The sequence below is a fragment of the Carassius carassius genome, chromosome 29, assembly GCF_963082965.1.
Source record: "Carassius carassius chromosome 29, fCarCar2.1, whole genome shotgun sequence".
Lineage (NCBI taxonomy): Eukaryota > Metazoa > Chordata > Actinopteri > Cypriniformes > Cyprinidae > Carassius > Carassius carassius.
This window is the reverse complement of record NC_081783.1, coordinates 23726933-23736156: the sequence shown is the minus strand read 5'-3', so window position 1 is coordinate 23736156 and position 9224 is coordinate 23726933. Positions and strand designations below refer to the sequence as shown.

Below are 9224 nucleotides of genomic sequence, written 5' to 3'. Positions count from 1 at the left end.
CTGAGAGATTCCAGGATCTATCGAATGTAAAAGTGCATACGTATTCTATGATCACATACTGTGACGATGATTCACATTTTCTAAAACTATAATAGATGTTACTTTTGGCCATTACTCAGCGGTTTTGAAACTATGCAGAATGTATGTGTGTTTTAGTGATTTTGAAAGAAGTTCCATTGTTTACATTCACCTAGGCTGAATTTATTTAATCAAAAATACAATAAAAACTGTAATATTGTGAAATATTATTACAATGTAAAATAACTGTTTTCTATAGAAATATATTTTAAAATGTAATTTATTCATGTGATGCAAAGCTGAATTTTCAGCATGACTCACATCACATGATCCTTCAGAAATCATTATGCTGATTTGCTGCTCAAAAAACATCTATTGTTATTAAAATATTGTTGTATTATTAAAACACTTCTCATACCACCCAATGTACTTGCTACATCATTAGAAGAATGGCATCTACGCTAATATTAGTCTGTTTCTCTCTTATTCCGAGGTCACCGTAGCCACCAGATCCAGTCTGTATCCAGATCAGAGGGTCACTGCAGTCACCCGGATCCAGTACGTATCCAGACCAGATGGTGGATCAGCACCTAGAAAGGACCTCTACATCCCTGAAAGACAGCGGAGACCAGGACAACTAGAGCCCCTGATACAGATCCCCTGTAAAGACCTTGTCTCAGACGACCACCAGGACAAGACCATAGGAAACAGATGATTCTTCTGCACAATCTGACTTTGCTGCAGCCTGGAATTGAACCACTGGTTTCTCCATTCCTGTCACCGATGGAGTTTCGGTTCCTTGCAGCTGTCGCTTCTGGCTTGCTTAGTTGGGGTCACTTTATCTACAGTGATATCATTGACTTGATTGCAAATAAATGCACAGACACTATTTAACTGAACAGAGATGACATCACATGCTTCATTATATGTCTCTGGCCTTGTCTCAGGCCAGTCTGTTATGTAACATAAAATTGTCCAGTGAATGAATAAATGAATGAATGAATGAATGAATGAATGAATGAATGAATGAATGAATGAATGAATGAATGAATGAATGAATGAATTCATCCAGTTGTCTCCAATAAAATAATTAGTTAATGATAAGAAATTCACATGTACTATTACACTGAAAGTAAATGAAATTTGGGGCTTTCTGTGCAAAAGGTTTTATTTTTTTTATAATTTTTTTCTTCATGGCTATTCACAATACACTAAAACACTGCAGTAATGGTAAAATAAAGTGGGGTGGGGGGGATATTTTGACCAGAGACTAACACCATGAAAGCTACTGATAGTAAAACTCTTTTTGTTTGTCCAGTTTCAACGGGCTATTGCTTCTGTGTTTAACACGATTAAGAAATACTGGACAGATTCATGAAATATTAAGGACAGAAAGAAAAAGAGGTCCTAAGTGCAAAAAAGGAAAGGTCCCATCTCACCACTGGCAATTATATTTGCCAGAAAAGCTACTATGGGTCAATAACATCCACTGAGAGGAAGAGCCAATTAGCCAGCAATTAAACCCCCTCAAGAGGGTAAAAAGAAACCCAGTCACCCAAAGTCTCCAGGCCCATTTCATGTCCAGCTGAGTGATAAACATCCCTTTGCTCTATTGACCTGCGGGCACTTTGTCCAAATTCACTTTGCTCATAGGTCACTACAGTGGAGTGGGACTCTATGAAGACTCACTTGCTACATAAAGATATTGAAGTTTTTGTAATTATTATTGTATTGCATGTCTTACTTTTGCATGTTTAACCTAAGTTAGTAGCCAATAACCTTTTTTGTCTAGCAGATGTATTTAGGCTGTACTGGAAAAACAAGTTAGGTCAGGAACTTGCAACACTGTTAATAAATAATGATAATTATGCATTATTCCACAGACAAACTAAAATATACAGTTTTGCTTGTTGGTATCATTTACATCTGATACCATGAATCTTGCAAACTTTTTTAAAATTAGTAAGTCTTCCCAGAAAACCAATCAAGGTTATTATTAAATGCTGTGAAGCTTGACATATGAAATAATAGTCTTTAAACAAAATATTAAAAAAGGAAGACAGATTGTGTATTGTGTTTTATATTGAGTATTATGGAAGACTAAATAAATAATAAAAAAAGATAATTGTGACTCTTTACCTCACAATTGCAAGTTTATACATTGTGAATTACACAAAATTTAGTTGCTTGTTATAATGTCAGAAATGTAAGATAAAATTTGTGTGTGTGTGTGTGTGTGTGTGTGTTATATTGTGTGGGCACTTATAAATTGTCAATCAGACAAGATAAATAATGTATTCATATAGTCTTTTGTAAGGTTAAAAGTGTCCAGTTAATTCAAACAGCGATGCAGAATAAAGGCACTGTAACATTAATGATGGAAAGTTGTTTAAAGAATTCACCTTCATCAAGCATTTTGACTGGTCATTATTGATTTCAATTATTCAGTTCATATTCAATCAGCCTGCAAAGCCTAATGACGACCTATTAACCCAATCAAGTTAACAGGATGTTTCAGCATGTACCAATTTAATCCTTTTGTCGTCTTCATCACTCAATCTGCATGAAATACAAATTATCTTTTTTAATCTTACACCTGTAGTCTTCCATTATAATCTGACTTTCAGTGCCAGTTCATATTAAACAACTATCAGGGAACATTGTGTTTCTCCAAGAGCATCAGATAGCTTTATTTCGATTAGTTCATTAGATATTCATCCACTTTTTTTGTCTTGGAGTAAAATATATGAGGCATTTCAGCCAGTTTCATCATTGGGTTGCTGCAATGCTGTAATTTTTACAACCCTTGTTTAAAGACGGAGTGGGTCGTTGTGCCTTAAAAGCAAGTGATGTATGACTGTTTTATCACAGTTAACTCGCTCCAGTGCCTTAATGAATTGAACTATGCCCCAGGGAAACCATCACTCTAATTCCTCAGCCTCTTATTATTATTATCACCACGGCAGCCATATTTTTTTTTTCTTTTATCGTTTAGCGGGTGCTGGATGCTAGCGGAGTTCATTCAGAACTCCAAACCTCAGAGGTCATTACCAGACCTGTTTTCCTCTCCTCCTCCACACCAAGGATACGGCCTGACTTGGAGACTAAACAGATGGCTGTGCACCATCCAAGAACACAGCCCATCAGAGCAGATGGCAATCTAAAGGGCACCAACCTCGAGATCCACACAGTGAGAGAGAGCACTGCTGTCACCGGAGCGAGACTTTACACATGATACGCTGTAGCATCTCTGTACTGCAATTTATTGTCCTTTTGTTAACAGAGAGTGGCCCATTGGTAATGTGTCACAAGCAGCATCACACCCAGCAGGAGACTTCAGTCCTCAAACAACTGGTTTGAGGTTAAAGTTTCTTTCCTGTTATGCGTTATCTTAAAAAAAAAAAAGTCAAATACGAATTTTTGATAAGACAAAGAAAAATGAACTGGAATGTATCTTAATAAAGTTAGTAAAGTGTAGCACCTGAGGCCATGATGAAAACGATAAATTCCACTTATGATCGATCATAAGTAATGGCTGCCATAAGCACCGAAAAGAACGCATGTCACACCTCTGTGCATCAATTTGCACTGGCTACCAATATCTGCTTGCATCAAATTCAAGGCATTGATGTTTGCCTACAAAACCACTACTGGCTCCAGGCGTATTTAAAACATCTTTAGTTGATTGGAACATCTTAGTTATTGCCTGATAGTGGAAAAGAGGATTTTCAATGCTTTTTTACAGCCACTTTCTATTTCGTGAAGCTCAACAATCTTGTTCTGCACATCAGAACTATATATATATATATATATATATATATATATATATATATATATATATATATATATATATATATATATATATATACACTGTAAACCCTAATGTTGTAATTAATAAAGAAATCAAGTTAACATAACTTCACATTACTTATAACACCAAGTTTTGCCATCAAAACTTAAACAGGTGTGTTTAAATTACTCATTGGCAGTAAACATCTTTTGAATTAAGATTTTAAGTGTTATAAACTCAGAATTTCCATTTATTTAAATTATTCGCTACGTCTCTGTTTAAAAATGATTGGTCGCGCTTGAAATTCTGCCTTGACAACAGCGCCGATTGGCCAATATAACACAAGGCGGGAATTTTTTGTCGAATTTGCTGAAGACGCAGCACTGACTGCAGGTCACATTCATTTGAAGGACAACCTGAAAGAAGAAATAAATAATAAAGTTTAAAGTTAAATAGGTAAGTAAAGATTTAAACGCAACGCATAAATATACACACATTGTTTTTTATTTCCTTATACGTTTTATTGTCATGTTATTTGCATGGTGAAAATACTTTACCGTTTTACTCTGGCAGCGGGCCAGCTGGCAGCTGCACAAGCAGCCAAGACAGGCGTTAAAGCAGGCGGGAAGAGAGTCGTCGTGAAAGACCCAGAGTACGCTGGTAGGTAGAATAATGGTAAAATATATATTTACATTTTGCTTAGTTGCCTTTGAGTATTTTTGAGTTCTAAACACGTTTGTGTAAGAACATCTGAATTTCCCGTTTTCCTCCCGCAGGGACAGTAACGTTAGCAGGCAGGTGGTTATGAAGCAGACGAGGAGGGCGAAGAGTCGAGGCCACTGGAGTAACGTTATGCTGGTAAATTTTGCTTTATCGTCTGTTAAAGGTTTTATTTTTTTATACAAATGGACAAGGTATAAATGCGTTTAAGTTAAAATCCCCTAACTTCCAAACATAGCCAATGTTTTACAGACTAGCGCTGTTGTTTACAATAGGCCTAAGCGTGATATTGCGGCTGGAACTTCGAGAAAAATCTATTTCCAGACACTGAAATGTCTCTTTGTGTAATTTGTGAAAGGACGTTTCTTTTATTTGGTGTAAAGTTGGGCTGCCGCGTGAATACTGACTTATGCCTAACGTTAATCGTTTTAAGAATTTCTTTGGCCGGTATGTTCACTAAAAACCGCAGACCTTTCCCCGCCTGCGACACATTTACAGAGATATTATTAATTAATAGTTATGTGGAATTAAATTATATGAAATGATAGGTTTATGCAAGAAACTAAACATCATTACCTTTAATCCACAGCCTCTGCAAACAAAGCTGTATTTGTTTATTACAGTCTGGAACACAAGCGTAAAGATGTAACTTATATAAAATTTTGGGAATCTGTCAATCTTCCCGATTTGAGATCACGCATGTGAATGTTATTTTACTTTTTTAAACAGGTGGCAGCATCAATGATAGCAGCAAGTATCATTTTGATGAACAACACAACAGACCCATCTCCTCCTGACAGCCTGGAGCGCAAGCGCCCTGATGTGTGTTTTTTTTTACAACTAGCAGGATGTGCAAAATGGTACTTGCTACTATCCTTGATGCTGCAACCTGTATAAAAAAAGTAAGATTGTTCACATTCGTGATCTCAAATTGGGAAGATTGAGTTTTCACATATTCCCAAAGTTTGATATATCTTTAGATTAGATTAGATTCAACTTTGTCACTGCACATGTAAGGTACAAGGCAACGAAATGCAGTTCGCATCTAACCAGAAGTGCAATAAGCAGTAAGTACAGAATATACAAGGTCTATAATATGTACAATAACTATACAGATAAGTATTATGGACATAATTTACAGATTTTAAATACTATAAGCATGATATATAGGTAGGTGTACTATGAACATACTATACAGATGGATTATGTAAAAGTGTATGTATACTATAGGCAGAACTATGAACATAATTTACACTAGTGCAATGGACAGTACAGTTTATTGAAAATATTTCAGTGTGCAAATGGATTACTCAGTGTTTCTTTACACTCACACCAGACTGTAGAAAATACACTCAGGGCTGGTTGTACAAGTTAAAGGTAATAATGTTATAAATAATGTTTGCTTAACATATAACAATAACAATAAATGCTTGCATAGACCTATCGTTTCATTTCATAAGACACAAATATATCATCAGGAACCACAATTATTGATTTTGTTTTGCTTGTACACGTTTTTTGACAATCAAAGGGTTGGTTACAGTTGACTTTTATTATATGAATAGCCAAAGACAACAGTTTCAGCTAAAAATCTTCTTTAATGTTCTGCTAAATAAAGTCGCCCACATCTTGGATGGCCTGAGTGTGAGTAAATTGACAGCAAATTTTTATTCATGAATGAAAAATCCTTTTAAATGTAAGTAAATAAATAATTAACCTTTTCTTTTTAGGTCAACACATTTTTGTACCTTTGACTGGAATGAACTTGATGATATCTTAAAAAATAATCAAGCACACCATGCATGCATGTCGTTACTTTCCCCTTCCTAATTTTTTCAGGTCTACGTGGAGTTGAATAGGATTGCTGGTAAGAACTTGAAAAGGGAATTTTACGAGACCCTTGACCAACATAGTACATGCCTCTTGGACATTTTCAGAGCCAGAAAGGGAGTTGCTGGTCAGCTCTTGATGAACCTTCTGAAGCAACAAAGGTTAGTTAGAAGTCCCAATAATTTATCCTAGATATATCTTAGAAGATAGTAGATCGATTTGAAAACTGTATAAACTGCAATATAGACTTCATAGTTGATCTCTGATTAAATGTTTAAAGGCTGTTATAAAGTATTATTATCAAGTGGTTGGATTTAATAAAATTTTATTTTTTCCACACAAGCTATCAGAGCCAACTGAACTTTGGTGCTTCAAGGACTACCCCTTTGGTTTGGAGATGACTCTCCTGCTTTCTTTAAGACGTGTTTGGTAAGTGTTCCAAGGAGAAAATGTCCAAAAGACACCCTCTCACCCTCTATACACATTCACAATCTCTGTCATTTACACACACTGTATCAATCTAAAGGGTTAATTCACTCAAAAATGAAAATTCTGTAATTCATTGACTCACCCTTGTGTCATTCCATCTTCAAGACACAATACATTTTTTTTTAAATGATATTCTGTAACTTTCTGTCCCTCCATTGACATCCAACACAACTACACTTTCAAGGACGATAGGAAAGACTTTGTTACAGTACTCTGTACTACTGTACTCCAGTGGTTTAACCTCAATTTTATGAAGCAAAACGAGTACTATGTTTGTGCAAAAAAAAACATAATTTACCAGTGTAATTTTGAAAATGTTTATCTGCAACGCCCGTTCAAGAGAGTATCTCATATAGCACCAAAACGTTTGAGTTTTGTATTCATGCGAGAGCAGACGTAATTGCGTGAACGTGCATTGGAGATTATATTTTGTAAAGTTGTACTTTTTTTTTTTTTTTTTTTTGCACAAACAGATTACTTGTTTAGCTTCATGAAATTGAGGTTAAACCACTGGAATCACATGGATTACTTTAATGATGTCTTTCATACCTTTTTGGACCTTGAAAGTGGTAATTGCATTGGATCTCTAGTATGGAGTGACTGAAACCTCATGGGTTTCATTAAAAATATTTTAAATTATGTTCCGAAGATGAACGTAGGTCTTTCAGATGTGCTGACACAAGGGTCAGTAATTAATGACAGAATTTTTAATTTTGGGTGAACCAACCCTTTTAGATTGATATTGATGCAGTGTTTGTGAGAGATCGTGTGAATTTGTAATAAAAAATGAAGATTCTGCCAGTAATTACTCACCCTCATGTTGTTCCAAAACTGTAATACTTTCGTTCATCTTCGGAACACAAATTAAGATATTTTTGATGAAATCTGAGAGCTGTCTCACTCCTCCATAGGTTTCTATTGTAATTGTATCTTGCCGGCCCAGAAAGTTAAAAACATTAAAATAGTCAAAGTGACTACAGTGCCTAAACCTAAAGTTTATCAAGCGATGAGAATACTTTTTGTGTGCAAAAAAAAATAAAAAAAAATAACGTCTTTATTCAACTATTAATTTTCCTCTTTGTTTCTCTGAGTGAGTTCAAGTAGTGTAACAGTTCAGCACTTCTGGGTTGCACGTCAGAACATAGGCTCACTATTGGCCAGCATCATACACATGACCAGCGTGAGCCTCCGTTCTGATGTACAACCCAGAGGCGCTGCGCTGTTACACAATGTAACGCTACGCTTGATAAACTTCATGTTGAGCCACTGTGGTCACTTGGACTATTTTAACATGTCTTTACAAACTTTCTGGGCTGGCAAGTTTAAATTACAGAGAAGCCTATGGAGGAGTGAGACAACTCGGATCATCAAAAATATTTTAATTTGTGTTCCGATGATGTATTACTGGGTTGGAACAACATGAGGGTGAGTAATTACTGACAGAATTTTAATTTTTTGGTGAACTAACCCTTTAGGTGGCACCTTTTTGAAATGTAAATGAGGTGGCATGTATGTGAATTAATTTTAATTTGTTAATGTTTTTTCACTAGATGTCTGATGATCACAGCTCAATTCTTTATGTGCCAGTGGGGATTGTGATAGTTCAAGATGGGACAAGATGGGTCCCCCTCTTCGATTGGAATCGTAATCAAGGGAAAATTAGAGATGGACAATCTACATGATCTTCCTGAAGCAATGTGCCTTCTGTTCGGACTAATATATGCATTGCACCTGAGTTACCCAAAGTCGCTGGGATACACATTTGACTTCATTCAGCGGATTCTACTTTCCTTGGGGCAGAAAGAACTGCAGCCTAAAACAAAATCGTTGGCAAACCAGCTGTTTTTTGCTTGGCGCACTTTTAATAGCAACACATTTACATTAAACATGGTCTTCTGAAAATGAGACTTAAAAATATGAGCTTAATGTTTTTTTATTAATGTGAGTGTAATGTTTTGTAAAAATGTAAGCTTACTGTTAAACATGAGCTTAATGTTTTAATGTGACTTAAAAATGCAGCTTTCTGTTAAAAATGAGCTACTGTTTTCTAAAAATGTGAGCTTAAGTGTTAAGTGCTTTTCAAGTGTCTTAATGTGACTTAAAAATATGAGCTTGATATTAGTAATGTTTCTTAAATTAATGTCAATGTATAAACCAAATAAAGCTGTTAATGGAAAAACAATATTTGTATTAAATCATTAAAACAAGTAAACCATATAAAACTCGAAAATTTAAGTTAAGTCTATTTGCCTTTTTAAGTTATCTGTACTTGAACATTTAAGTTAATTCAATGACGGGACCAACATTAGGTCAACTCAATTGAATTGAGTTGTCAATTTTGCCATTACTCAATTTTACTTACGCAACCACTTTCCTC

General features: G+C 35.3%; 1 long non-coding RNA gene across 3 annotated transcripts; it reads left to right on the top strand.

Annotated features, from left to right (window-relative positions):
• Positions 1-3885: 3885 nt before the first annotated feature.
• LOC132110208 (uncharacterized) lies at positions 3886-8686 on the top strand. 3 transcript variants are annotated; one of them, XR_009424615.1, is made up of 6 exons: positions 3886-4264; positions 4414-4468; positions 4585-4666; positions 6368-6519; positions 6702-6787; positions 8398-8686. It is a non-coding gene; the product is annotated as an uncharacterized LOC132110208 (long non-coding RNA). The 3 variants fall into 3 exon arrangements; XR_009424613.1 differs by having other exon boundaries at positions 4390-4468; XR_009424614.1 differs by having other exon boundaries at positions 4390-4468; positions 6259-6519.
• Positions 8687-9224: the final 538 nt, after the last annotated feature.